The sequence below is a fragment of the Varroa jacobsoni genome, unplaced genomic scaffold (genome assembly GCF_002532875.2).
Source record: "Varroa jacobsoni isolate VJ856 unplaced genomic scaffold, vjacob_1.0 scaffold_786, whole genome shotgun sequence".
Taxonomy (NCBI): Eukaryota; Metazoa; Arthropoda; class Arachnida; order Mesostigmata; family Varroidae; genus Varroa; species Varroa jacobsoni.
The window spans coordinates 150,214-163,327 of NW_019213688.1; the positions used below are offsets into that span (position 1 = coordinate 150,214).

Here is a 13,114-nt window from a genome sequence, read left to right on the forward strand (position 1 = left end):
GAGAAATTTTGAGGAGAAGCCGCGTTTGCAAATTTCTGCACGAATTCAAAATCTCGCATCGCACTGTCAAATAAACAACGTGGACGTTAGTAGATCAATAAGGACGATTTGTAGGGTCTCCAATGGAGAAACGCCACGTCGTTCAGACCGATAGTTCTACCTTGTTTTTATCGACCTGTAACCAGCGATCAACTCCAAATCAAGAAACATAGGATTAACAGAGTTGACATTCAATGAGATCGGATTGTTTTGCTGTTGTTGCTCCCTACTAACAACATTATTTTAAAATCAGATGCGTAACAAGGTTCTACCTCTATGCTTCAAGTCTTACGCCCGGTATTACCGTTAGGCATTCCATCAGACAGACAGCTGGTTTCCGGCAGGAAACAAACTCTGTCTATGCTCGGGTTTGAACCCAAATCAAAACAATCCCTAAGATTAGCCAGGCAAATACGTTAAGCTATGAGGGAGCTCACTATGCCGTGAACGTCCATGTCTAAATATATCAATCGGAGACCAAAACCATAGATTCAAAGAGACGACGCAGCCTCTCAAGCACTTATCCATCCAATATAGGTAGAAAAAACTCTGGTTTTAGTCAACACATCTGCTAGGCTTGATTCTAATAACATCTGAGAGTTTTGTTAATGTGTACCCCAGGGGAAAGGGAGGTTAGCAAAACAACGTTAGTATAGCTTAGTCTGAAAATCGCACCAACTGCTCCTTGCAATATGCAAATAAATTTTCCATAGAAGCGGAGCGCCTAAATTCTAGCAGTAATTGATGCACTTACATCGGCGTCCAGATGACTGGGCTGCAATAGCTTTGCAACAGCCCGAAAGGACGTTTGCGAAGCATTTTCTCTGTGCGAAATAGGAGCAGATCGCATCAACGTAGACAGAGAAGAGATGCGGAGCGATTTGTTGTTTTCCAGACGCTAGAAATTTCTTACATTATTTGTCGGTATACTATTATTACATATGATCGTCATGTAGAAATTAGGATCTTTGCGAAATCTGTGGTGGTATATGGTCATGTGGTACGCACTAGCCGCTTAAATCACACCGCCTCGATTACCTAATTACAGGAAAAGTCAAGTGAACCTTTAAAAATATTGGTATTATATTTAAAATTTTCTATATATCTTTATTAACTGCGTGAAATAAAGATGGTGTATTACCAAATCAATGAGTGTTTACTTGCAGACTGTCAATGACCAATCGCAAAGTAGTTGAGTTCGATTTTTCTGTTTTTATTTATTTATAGTGATTGCTTTATTATTTCAATTTCTTTCTACGAACAGTTTCCCTCGAAAAAGCGCGCCCTTGAAAGAAGTCTCATTGCATTGCCATAGTCTGTCTGTGGCGCTGCTGCCTGTACCTGCTGATATTATTGGTTGATGCGAAGTGCGATGCTTATTCGCTGTTTCCATTTTGCGCCCCGTGGCCCCCTATCACGTTCAGCCTCTTACTGCGCTTATTTTCTTTCGGTCATCATTTACTAAACGAAAACGAAAGCCGTCATAAACACTGAGGAAGCGAAACAAACGTGGAAGTCTCTGCCGCGCAACCATGTTACACACATTGGGAACCGATACGTCGGCTTTCCTAAACTCATCTAGGGTGGCCTTCTGCCCCTCTCCGATGCTAGAACCGCTTTGGAAGTCGCGTTCCCGAATTTGCCAAACGCCGTTCGTTGTTCCATTGTAAACCGGCATTCTGCCATAGATACCGCCTCGTGCTACTCTTCCCGTTAGTTCTCTTCGCTCACTCGGTGAACGACAAACATGACTGCGTTCAGCCCCGACGGCCAGTCTGCGCCGTTTCGCTGTTCGCTTTGCTCCTCCGGTAAACGTTCCGTAGCATCATTTTTGCTAATCGATTCTTGGGCACAATAATCTTTTGTTCCTTTTATCAAAAATAATGGGTCAGATGGCATTTATTCAAAACAGCAATCTCCGTGTTAACAGCCGTTGCACAAAGCCTGAATCAGTACTACCAGCAGCAGTTATCGGAGTAAGCGCACGATATGAGGCCAGACGTAGACTCCGGCAAGGCACACGAACTGTTATCGTTACACGACGACGTTTGCGGCACAATGGCCTTGCGACGGAGGTACACGACCGGAGCCATGAGAAGGTGGAAGACAACGGGTCCGCGCGCCGGTCGAAGGACGAAAGAACACGCATCGGGGGAACGGCATCGAACGTTGGCAACGATCGAGCTAATTATTTGTCGTGGTTTTCAGAGGAGGCGTCACGCATCTCAGAAATCGAGGCACTATCGTCCGCATCGGCCACAGCTAGCCAGTGAACTAAGCGAACGCATTCTGATACGAGAAAAGGTATAGATCGTTATATTTTTCGCTAGATGTGTTAACCGAGGTAACTATCAGTGCCGTGTTTTGTAGCATAAGCCTCGCGTTTAAAAAGGCGTGGGAACCAGCGTTCTTAAAAGGCAACCATATACCGTATATGGAAATAGACGTTATTACGCTATATTTGCACACGTTTGGTTCAGTGTGACTATCGTCACAAAGGAACGGCGACTACAGTATATTGAGTGTATCATACGCTTTATCATACGTGCTTTATTCTATGAAAATTTATGTTGATGGCGTCGACTGTAGAAACTAGCCGCCGATAGCGTTTGGATTAGCTGAGTGACAAAGTTGGTCAATGGCCCGAGTAAGATGCCTATTGAAATGACAAGCGACTGGTAAAAATTAATGGTAACGCCATATCTAACGAATACTAAAATTTCTTTTTTTCTAGGTTTATTGCCGCTTTATACTGCTGGTACAGTGCGTCCCTTTATTTTACTGTAGCAATCTGATTAAATAATGATGATAGTGAATGTGGAGAACGCTTGAAGCTCTTTGAAGATAGCGTCTTTGTCAACCTTTTGTGAGATCGTACGGCTGCCGCCAGTAGCGTCCTTCCGTTTCGGCCACTGCTGCGTTATAAAACAGCCAACAACAGGATTCCGTGCAGGTATAGTGTTGTTAATGGGTATTATATTTGAACCTACAGCGATCCAATCTTACTCTTATTTTGTTATCCTGTATGTAATTCATCCTGAGACATAGGCAAAGTCCTGCTTAACTTCTCGGAGGTATGGCATGAACGAAATTTCACAAGGAGGTATTATAGTATTTTTTAAACGCGGTCGTATCATAGGTAAAATTAGCCTGTTGATAGAAGCCAAAATGTCGTGAAAGGAAAACGGCTCGAAACCGAACATACTAAGAATGAAAAAAGGTGCTTTTTTATTGGTACATACTGTAAGTTCTGGGCTCATTAAAGTTTCGGGTCCAGTTTGTTTTGCTAAATTGTTGTAGATAGAGATAAAACCTTGAGCTCAAAATGTTGCAGCTTTCAAGCCGCTTTGAAAAGCAAAAGAAACAAAAACACACCATTTCAGAACACTAGAAATTTAAGGATGAAAGAATATATGACGCATAGTTTCGATAAGGTCTTTGAAAAGCGTGATAACATTGTACATGTGCGTATAGTTCGAGTCTAGAGTTCAAACATTTTCAATAGACTGATTACAGGATGTTACACATTGATTATTTGAAAGGAGTTGTCAAACGGTTTCGATAGCAGCTTTTACTGACTATTATGACATCAGATCACCTGCGCATTTATGAGCTTTGGATCGACTTACCTCACACAACAGCCATTTACTGACGAAGTCGGAATACCAAGCAGAGCATGGCAGAAATCGAGCCGTCGTCTTCATTCAAATAAGTTTGCTTGCATAAGCTATTGTAGAGTGAAGAACCATCTGAGTGCTAGCGGAAAGCCTTCCCACTTTGCGGAATACGTATCTGGAACCGTAAAAATTCGAGTAGCAATTAGGAACGAGCAAAGCACAACCGCCTCGTGGGTAGTAACTACTCTAGCCTTCGTGGGTGATAATTCTGAATGGGGAATTTTTATGCAATCGCGACTTAAGGAGGCTGGTTAACAGGTACAGAACGTACGGCAACACAGACTATACATCTGTGCAAACTGTTGTAGCTATCATTTGCGATGGCTCATACGAAATAACCGTAAAATCTGGTTGTCGCGGAGAGCAGCGAGACATGTCTTTTGTAACCAATACGTCGCTTCTCTGCCCAGGGCTGTTTTTTTCCCGGAGCCTAATCCTCTATCCATGGGACTCACTAAGAATGGATGTATGCCCGTGCATGAACGAATTACTATGCGCTATACCTGAAGGCTGCTACATACATGAAGCACAGAGTTGCTGAAAAAGATGCATTGCTTATAACATATATAGCTGAAAAGGCGCGGGTTTTTGACAAGTCAAAGGCGCAGCTTTGTATGTGTTCCGTTTCTTGCTTTATTAATATACGATACACAGCATCCACTTCATATTCTATTGTGCATAGTATAATCCTATCAGGTTTATGGAGCTTATGTTCTAGGGCAGTATGTAATGTTCTTGTGCAGACTGATTACTAACGTGCTATTCACCGTCTCGTTTACCTATGCGCTTGCCTCGTGTCGCCACACAAATCTCAGCTTTCAACTCAACCAGTGCCCGAGTAGCCTCCACCATGTGGCTCCTGAATAGGACCTTTGGTATGGTCTTTGGCTCCGTGGGCACGCTACGTGACATGAGGCAGCTAACAAACCCAGGATCACGACAAGGACCAATTACTTTTGAAACTGTTCTGTCCGAGTAACCTTCTATGTTAGAATATATACTATGTTACGTTGCAGTTAAAAGGAGGGTGATAGGCAGATAGGTAAGTCAGCAGCCAACGATGTCACAGGCTAGTAAACCGGATCGTGTGGGGTCATCTGGCCTGCCAAAACAGGAATGGGTTAAGAGGCTAGGCTCAGTGGATGATTCCATCCTCATTCAGTCCGACCTACGAATAGGTCGATGAACGTCTGATCACAAATAAGCAGTACCTCAAGTGCATATGAATGCCGTGTATCACGTACTCACCGATCAGAGACTCGATACTTGCAACTTATCGTATGATGTGTTGCTTAAAACTTTCAGATATCGCTAATCAATGGTTCGCCATCATAAGCAGGGTAAATGCAAGGTGAAGAATCGTCACCATTATGGTAAGTAAGGTTGATGAATATCATATCATGCAAGCTACAAGGATCGATTTAGTATGAAACCCTAAATTTTGACATTTACACAGTTGCTCTCATGTTGAACGTGAAATTGTGCACCAGAGATGAAAAAACGGAGGGGCATTAAGGCGCTCAAAAACATAAAGGAATCGTAGGGCCCTCTTCAAAAGGGCTAACTTCTTTAGGAGCATTTCATAATATATAGCTATGTAGGTGTATCAGGACTGCCGAGATATGGAGAGTGGACACTCTTGAGAACGTTCACTGATGCCAAGAGATTTGCTCGTCAAGTGGTTAGTATTTATTTTCAACTATAGAAACCCGAACAAGGATTTGCTATCAGCAGAAATTACAGTTTTAGTCTAGAACTGAAGTATATTCTGACACTCCACACTACAATAGGTTCTGTACGACTCGACTGCTCGTTTGTTCTGGGCGACATCTGACGCTTTCCCGTATACTCTGCTCGTCGTCGTAACGGAGGAAACAAGCGAAACGTTGTACTCTGAGTCTCCCTAGACGGGGTAAAAGGTCATAAACGGGGTAAAAGGTTTTTTCGGCGTGTGACGATTATAGGCTATTCCAGTGGTTGATAGTAGTGACAGCAATGATAGTTAGTTAGATATCTGCAATATTTACTATGTGGCAGCCATCATACTTAGAGATGCTGAAAATGTTCCCATGTACGAATACACCAAACGGAATTTCTTGCCCTTAACGATATCTGTGCGTTAACTCTCAATTACTAATGTATTAAAAAAATCGTTGCAGTCGCTTGTCCTCAAAGCAAGTCAATGGGTTGGATACTGCATGCCGCCTGTCAATGCTTAATACAGACAAGGAAAAAAAACAGACTTATTAGCTAGCGTACATTAAACGAATCCGGAAATTTTGGCTCTGTATAGAATAGCTAATTTTACGAACATCTTTTTTCACTTTAGATAAAAAACTTTTTAAATAAAAAACGATCTTTCAATACTAGTCCTAGACGAATAGCGAGACCATGTTGATTCTCACCACATAAAGCTAAAGACAGTTAAGTAATTAACACAAGGAATTTGTATTCATTTTTGAATTTTGATGTAAACAAAATCCTACTTTTTTGCAGACGTTCTCACGCGTATACATGAACATAATTATCTAAACGATATCACAGTACAACTAAAATTTTTATCAATTAGGAAGAATGACGGTGCACCTTTAAAAAAAGGACTTGCTGCCCTAATGACCCCAACAAATGCAAAGAAGAATTGTACTGCATTTAAATATGGCTCGTTATCAAATCTATTCTAATTGAAATAGCCCCGCTTTTCTCGTTTCAAGAGATGGCATCTGGAAAGAAAGGCTTAAGTGCAACTGCTGATTTCTTATTCATTTCTGGCAAATTTCCAGGGGATGGGGAATGCACCTGGTGCTGGCTTGCTCTATCGCCTTGTCTGGTTTCGACAGTTATGACCTTAACCAGGACTCCACCCAGGAGATCGGCATTCTATTGACACTACATTGAAACAAGCTTGCTCTTAATAGCTCGGCCCTTCTTTGCGGTTCGGATTTTGAGGCTTACCAAAAACAAGATGTGGATAACCTCTACCTTAGGCCGATTCGAATCGTTCGATGCACAGTAACATCTACAAATCACCGTACATTTACGGTTGTATTTATTTGAGTGATTTGTATAATGTGATTTTAAAATTTGCGTCATTCTGTGTAAAAGCTTGAACATGTTTTATTATTTTTACGTGTTGATGATACATAGCCCTCAATATTGACAATTTTTGTCTTCAAATGGTGGCAGCTTATACGTCCTTCTTACCCAGTCGAAGAGAGGGTAGTACCAGGACGGTGTAGATTATAGCCTAATGTATATCCTGAGCCGTTTACACACCCAATACACATAGACATAAGCAACATTCTAGATACATCATTTACACAAGGAGCGTACGCTGCACGACCCTTTGCGAGAACTGCTGAGGTACAATCGCATAATTCAACAGTTATTGGACTGTTTCCGAGTAACCAGTCAATCCCCCGCACTCTCCTTGTGTCTGTCTCTTTCGTACATCTTCTCGCCGTGGCCTGGAAGTGTTAATGTTTGTGACAGACAGCCCAAGGCCATGATTCTGACCAGATCACAGGCCACTGTCATGGACGAATTCCAGATAGTGGTCATTTCGCAACGCGGCCTTTAGCTACTGCCTACCTGCCTGCCTTCCTGCACCCAAAATTCGAGACGTGAAAGAGATGAATGACCTGCACATACTAACCACTCATCGTCCTAACCGATGCGTTACACTTAGATCGGGGCACAGTTTTCAAATTTGGTACAATGTAGATTCAATTTATGTCAATGACAACGGAGATTGCTAGCAGTCTCCTGCCGTCCGCCGTCATACGTTGACGTCCATCGATCGAATGGAAAGTACACGGCTGGTTGTCTTTGAAATCAGACTTACAGAGCCGACTACACTCACTCTGTATAAAAATGGCTCCGTAAAAATGAGTAACGCGAGACAGAGAAAAGCATACGCCCAAATCAAGTGTTGATCGCTACCTGAGGGGAAATATAATATGGCTTATAGTTGCACTCATCCAACGAATGCGATAATGGGGAGTCACTAATGCGACGGCCAGCAGTCAAATCTGTTAGTGCAATATCAGTAGAGCTGATAATTTGTACATGTGTAATTAAACAGATTGAACCTGGAGCGGTCTGAATCTTCAACAGCCGACTCGGATTCTTCCCATTGTATTAGTCAGATATTATTACTTTGTTTTGAACAGATTTCCGCAATAGGCATACGTACAAAATTTCCCATCTTTGCAAGCAACCTGCTTTTTTCGAGTGCGGCGCCACCTTTGGAAAAAAATTATTGCCATTGTCGTTTCCTCGATACGTGTTTCTTTTGCTGCGACCTACAATATCACTTACTATCGTTAACTGAAACTAGTATCCTGCTAAGGTTAGTCGGTTTAATTTCTATAGGCATGGGAGTTCAGATTGAACTATCGTTCACATGTCCTCATTTAAGCTAGATATCATTTTGTCGTAATACAGTTTACTAAAAGTCGGTGTACGTCGAAAGGAAATGCAGGTTTTTTCAACATCATGCACAGCAAGTGCGTCGCTATTGATAGATGAGAGATGTCCCGGTAAAGCGTGGCAGGAAGGCAACGATAAAATACGACGACGGAGCACGATCATCGATAAAGGTAACTTAACCCCTCTAAAAAAAGGCTTGACGGCGACATTGCAATGACTGTGGGTAGTCGTGAGAGTAGAGAGAAGTTTGGAAATCTAAAACAGGATAGTCGGGGGTTTAAGATGGATGGCTTGCACCTAGATGCCGACGTGATAGAGTAAGAGAATGACAAAAAGAGGCCTGAATCAGACGCAAAGGGTCCTCCTCTCGCAACACTTCCGTTAATGAAAACATCAACCATGGCGGACACCCCAGCTTACTCGAGGCAGTAGAGTACAGGCTATGGAGGAGGAGGACTGAACGAGGCTCAAAGGAGTGAGAAGTTCCCCTTCCCAACGGGTCGTAAGTATCGTTAAAAAGCCTTAAGGTCAATACTATTGATGAGTTCTGTAGATAAACAAATCTAAACGTAGCTAGCCATACTGTTCAATCTCGTCAATTATTGATTCATTGACTGATCGGATCTGCAACCGAAATATGTGCAAAGTATATAACATGTACCTGAACCGATCGCCATCATTTATACTTGAACGTCTACGACCAGCCAGTCTCTAAGTCGCTATACATGCTGTATTTGCAAAGTCTAATGTGAGCTTACATGGCAACTCAGGCACATATACGGCTGTATCTAATATATGATATTGGGACCCGTGGCTAACGTATGACTGGGACATTCCACGCTAACCGCAGTGGAAGGTCCTGAGCTGTTTTGTCCCCTCTGTTTCTGGCACTCTTTAGTTGGTTAGTCCTTTCAATTTGTCCTTTATCAGACCTCGTTCTAAAAGAGGTGCTCTGATGTGACTTTATCTCGTAAACTTCAAAATTCTCTTCTTCTGGATGCATCCTCATCGGTGCCTGAATTTCTAAAAGGCATTGAACTGACCTCAACGTACGGAATGTTAGCACTAATCTCTATTCTCAACACCATAGTCTTTTGAACAGGTGTCATTCAAAAGGTAAGTAGTTAACAGTCATCGTTGAAAGGCGTAGAATGTCGGCAAGTTCCTCTAGCTAGCGCGATTTGTCAACCCTTGATTTTTGTGTAATATTTTCATTAAAAATATTTTTTTTAACATGTTGCATTAAGAAGCGTATTAGCTTTTTGTAGCGTCGAATTGGCGCAGACATCCTGGCTCTAAACAGGGGTGCCATAAGTCGTCGCTAAATCATTTTTGTCGTATCATATAATTATCGTTTGCTTTTTTCTTCTAATAAGACCTGCTGCGGTTTAAGTAACGCGCAGGAACGTATACGATAGTTTCTAATAACAGCTTGTGAGTTCCGAGCAAGCGTCTCTCTTTTCGCTTAGGTAACACGTATGCTAATGGAACGTGTCCTTCTCGCTGTGTTGCGACACAGACACTCAGGTACTTCGAATGCGAATCTCGTTGCATGGAATGTTAGTCGTCCGTATGCGTGTTTCGTGTGTTTTGTTATTTACTTTTATTCTACTAGCACCTGTTGTCCTAAGCATAATAATTCTGTTTTGTTTTGTTTTTTATTGCTACACTTCTGATAGAAAGAAAAGGACCAGTTTAGAGCGTAACAGATTTAAGCACATTGCTGTTCGAAGCAGTGTCAAGCGACAGAATAGGACGTGAAACACGAAATACTTAGAGTCAAGCATACAATCATAGGCCAGGCCTAGCATTAATTCCGAGGCACAGATAGTGACCAGATAATATTCTTATAACAGCCAAAGCTGACTTAGAGAGCCATCGAAAGCTCTCCCTTTCACCCTTGTCGCTCTGAGCTTTTATACTCAGAAATCTAGGCTTGCAAACGCAGCGCAAAAACTTAGCGTCTGTGCTATGACTTCGTTTATATCCGACAAGGTCGCAGCGTCTCGATGTACCTAGACGCTTGGCCGTACCAGCTGCTTATGTGTTTCCGTTGTGTGTGCAGTTTCCGTGTGTGTTTTTGTATGTTATCTGCGTACTGTTGTGACTTAGTCTGGTCGACGATGGAAACTGCATGCGAAAAAAAGGATAGCTGATGGTAATGTTGTGTGTAATAATGAGCTATGGCTGCCAGGGATGAAGCTGACAGACGAACTATTGCACCGGCTCCGATTCAGTGAACTAACCAAGTAAAATCAATCGCGTGGAACAGTCTCTTTCAAGCACGTGGGTGACGTACCATTAAATCTTGCTTTACTTAGATGGCTGTTGTACATACATGCGTATATGTTAGCATATGTAGTGAACGATGAAGCGCTTCCAGCACAGCGGGACATGGCAGAACACATGGTACATAGAACAGAATGTGTAAATGAAACACTTACCATTAACATGGCTAGTTCTAATACCGAAACAGATTAAGTTGTGACTACTCGTTTCAAAGTAAGTTCCATCTAAGCTACCGCACAAATAGATACAAATACAATAAGGCACTAAATGAATTTTAGCATTGGTTTCAATTGTCAGTCGTTGTTTTTGTCTTCACATTGGTAATAAATTGTTGCCACTGAAACACCGTCATTATGGAAGACGTCTATAAGGGCAAATGAATATTACAACAGTTATCTACTGCTGCCATTGAGTTATACAGCTCTCGTATAAATTTATAGCTACACGTATAATTGATGCTCTTTTTCGTCCCTTCTATATGTTACTCGAACTGTATGCCACTTTAGCTACATAGGTTTTACAGAAGCTTTTTTTTTGATACTTAACGATAGGTGGCTTCACCTTCTCGTTCATCTTTCTAATAATGATTTCAATAGCAGTATAAAGAAGACGAAAGGGTTTACTCCTCGTAGTGATACATATTAAATCTCTAATTGACGATGAGCCTAGTGGAAAGCTGTGTTGCTTAGTTCTAATGGAGCATCCAACGATGACTCCTGCCGACAGACAATTATTCCAACCGTGTTCAATCGATTTTTTAGGCCGATCGTTAGGTCTATCAGAAGATGGCAAATCAATGTATCGGACATATTGACAGAATTTCGAAATCTAAGCTGGTCAGTCTAAGAACCAACGAGTCTAAGAGGAAGTGAGCTTCACGATAAAAGCTACACGCACAGATCTATATGCGTTTATATATCTACAAGTATTTATATATTGCGGTAGATAACTAACAGACATCTTAATTTTTTCTAAAGCAAAAAAATGTGTTGTCGCTTTTTTCGATCATGCCAATGATTGTGCGGCCATTGAGTAGCATCACAACAATTGCACCAAAATTTTACGTCACGAACTAGTTTCACAGGGATTAGACTTCCAATAAACTGAAGTTTTTCGTAGAGCACGCACAATGACTACTTTAATTTCCAAGAACAAGTAGCAGTTCCGTCATCTTTATCGTTTCGTCAAGAGCAAATGCTACGACATTGAAACCGGCCAAATGAGAACTACTTCAGTAACAGAAGTTCAAGCTACTCTACAAAAGAAGACCACCAAAAATGACACAAAAAAAAGGTAATATCTGTTCCCCAGGACTAAGCATGAATGGTTTGCTTTCGCTCCCATTTATGCCTGCAGCTTTCTGCAGCGATTGGTACCTAGGCTCCAACTTTACTACACTCTGTAATTACTACACGATGCTAGCATATGCTTCGTCTTCAGTTGATTCCTGTTGACATGTTCGTGTGCAGTCTATACTTACTCTAAGCAGAACCCGGCAACTCTCATTAAGCATACTACTTGTCGTTTGTCGAGTTTTCCTGTTCAGAAAGATTTCTCCTCGATAACACCGCCGAGGAGAAATCTCTGGAGACACAGAAGAACGATGTAAATTGACGGAGATCTTTAAAATTCCTTGCAGGGGGCAAACACTCAGACCGTTTGAATCGGTTTTGTCCTCTATCTTTCTCATCTCCTTGTTCGCTGTTTCTTTCCCTCTCGCTAGACTTCGCTGTTCTAGTTGAATATAGCATTGAAATGACGAGTTGTCTTTGTTTGCTTCGTCAGCTTGCTGGGCAACTAGCTTGCAGGCGAATACGCCAATAGGTCTTGCTGCTACTTCTGCAAAGCCTTAGTAGAGCCTCTCATGTGCATGTTTGTATCTGCAAACGTCGATGTACGCACGTCACTGCTTAGGAGGGCTTTCGATTACGAAGTCAGCGACGTTCCCCGATCCACGCTCGTTCCGTCCGTATGTCCCAGAACAGCCCGCAGCATCACTTGCAAACAAGCGCTAGCTCGACCTTCTTACCTGTCTCGCTGTTGCCGCCTGCGGAGCTGTTTTCGTATGCATAAAAACTACACACAGAGTTGTGCATATTCATGACTGCGCGTCAGGCTATATAACAGCGACGACAGGACGACGAGGGCTCCGTTAGCGGCGGTGATGCCGCCGTTAGGTCAGGCCATCAAGGTAAACTGATTAGATCGTAACGAAAAGCTGACTATTCTATAAGTTAGCCGTATGATAATGTACACAGAATGTCGGTGAGCTGAGATGGAAAAATATTAGCGAGATTGATTATTATAACGTAGCGCGGCTAGGTAAATGTTATAGGGAGAGAGGATATGACAAAAATTGATAACGCTTATTCCGCACGATCGCTCGCGTAGTAATATTTGATCGCGAAACTGTTAATATTCCAATTTACTCAACGTTTTACTGCTCGAATTATTTCCCTTGCTTGCATTTAATTCGAAACGCACTCCTACATCTTGTCCTAAACCACACAATACATCTGAGTGCCTTAACTTAAAGTAATTTATATATGAAGGAATAACAATAATATGGCGAGTAATTTATTAACTAGATTAGCTTCACCAAAAAAATACGGATAACTATAAGTGAAAGCTTACTTTGATCGCCTGTGACTATTCCCAGTCAATACTCCTGCTGTTTTAAA

At 41.9% G+C, this 13,114-nt stretch overlaps 1 long non-coding RNA gene across 9 annotated transcripts in view; it reads right to left on the bottom strand.

Moving 5' to 3' along the window:
- Nucleotides 1–12,688, bottom strand: part of LOC111263716 (uncharacterized) — a 68,003-nt gene extending 55,315 nt beyond the window's left edge. For 3 of the 9 annotated variants that reach the window (XR_015312426.1, XR_002682408.2, XR_002682407.2), the window contains exons 1-2: nt 11,914–12,688; nt 3,669–3,831 (exon numbers count right to left, since the gene is read on the bottom strand). This is a non-coding gene — a long non-coding RNA (uncharacterized LOC111263716). Of the gene's footprint in view, nt 1–1,171; nt 2,329–2,758; nt 2,955–3,668; nt 3,832–11,913 lie in introns of those variants that run through there. The other 6 variants (XR_015312429.1, XR_015312430.1, XR_002682406.2 and 3 more) reach the window with 5 other exon arrangements.
- Between the last annotated feature and the right edge of the window lie 426 nt (nt 12,689–13,114).